The 1,518-nt window shown below is 40.1% G+C and overlaps 1 non-coding gene across 1 annotated transcript; it reads right to left on the bottom strand.

Moving 5' to 3' along the window:
* Window positions 1–576: 576 nt before the first annotated feature.
* LOC148577301 (small nucleolar RNA R71) lies at window positions 577–684 on the bottom strand. The gene has a single exon (XR_015903727.1). It is a non-coding gene; the product is annotated as a small nucleolar RNA R71 (small nucleolar RNA).
* Between the last annotated feature and the right edge of the window lie 834 nt (window positions 685–1,518).

Here is a 1,518-nt window from a genome sequence, read left to right as displayed (position 1 = left end):
AAAAGGATCCCTATTATTATTATTTTTCTGTTCCCTCTTTTTCATATGAGCAGGAGCAAGGACAAGAATATTCTTGTTGAAGCAGACCCTGAACCTGAAAGGACTCTGAAGAGAAAACTAAGAGAAGCTAAAATACAACAATCCAGATATAACCTTACAGAAATTTTCGAACAGGAAGAGGAGATGGCAGCCGAAAATAATAATGCAAGGAGGATGCTTGGTGACTTTACTGCACCTAATTCCAATTTACATGGAAGAAGCATCTCCATCCCTACCATTGGAGCAAACAATTTTGAGCTGAAACCTAAATTAGTTTCTCTGATGCAGTAGAACTGCAAGTTCCATGGACTTCCATCTAAAGATCCTTTTCAGTTCTTAACTGAATTCTTGCAGATCTATGATACTGTTAAGACTAATGGAGTAGATCTTGAAGTCTACAGGATCATGCTTTTCCCTTTTGCTGTGAGAGACAAAGCTAGAATATGGTTGGATTCTCAACCTAAGGATAGCCTGAACTCTTGGGATAAGCTGGTCAAGGTTTTCTTAGCCAAGTTCTTTCCTCCTCAAAAGCTGAGTAAGCTTAGAGTGGACGTTCAAACCTTCAGATAGAAAGAAGGTGAATCTCTCTATGAAGCTTGGGAGAGATACAAGGAACTGACCAAAAAGTGTCCTTCTGACATGCTTTCAGAATGGACCATCCTGGATATATTCTATGATGGTCTATCTGAATTAGCTAAAATGTCATTAGATACTTCTGCAGGTGGATCCATTCACCTAAAGAAAATGCCTGCAGAAGTTCAAGAACTCATTAACATGGTTGCTAATAACCAGTTCATGTACACTTCTGAGAGGAATCCTGTGAGTAATGGGACGCCTCAGAAGAAGGAGGTTTTTGAAATTGATACTCTGAATGCCATATTAGCTCAGAATAAAATATTGACTCAGCAAGTCAATATGATTTCTCAGAGTCTGAATGGAATGCAAGCTGCATCCAACAGTACTTAAGAGGCATCTTTTGAAGAAGAAGCTTATGATCCTGAGAACCCTGCAATAGCAGAGGTGAATTACATAGGTGAACCCTATGGAAACACCTATAATCCCTTATGGAGAAATCACCCAAATCTCTCATGGAAGGATCAAAAGCCTCAACAAGGCTTTAATAATGGTGGAAGAAACAGGTTTAGCAATAGCAAGCCTTTTCCATCATCCAGTCAGCAACAGACAGAGAACTCTGAACAAAATACCTCTAATTTAGCAAATTTAGTCTCTGATCTATCTAAGGCCACTGTGAGTTTCATGAATGAAACAAGGTCTTCCATTAGAAATTTGTAAGCACAAGTGGGCCAACTGAGGAAAAGAATCACTGAAACCCCTCCTAGTACTCTCCCAAGCAATACAGAAGAGAATCCAAAAGGAGAGTGCAAGGCCATTGATATCACCATAATGGCTGAACCCACAAGAGGGGAGAAGGACATGAATCCCAGTGAGGAAGACCTCCTGGGACGTCCAGTGATCAAC

Source organism: Arachis ipaensis, chromosome B1 (genome assembly GCF_059453495.1).
Source record: "Arachis ipaensis isolate K30076 ecotype BB chromosome B1, ASM5945349v1, whole genome shotgun sequence".
NCBI classification, from domain to species: Eukaryota; Viridiplantae; Streptophyta; class Magnoliopsida; order Fabales; family Fabaceae; genus Arachis; species Arachis ipaensis.
This window is presented reverse-complemented; position numbering and strand designations above follow the sequence as displayed.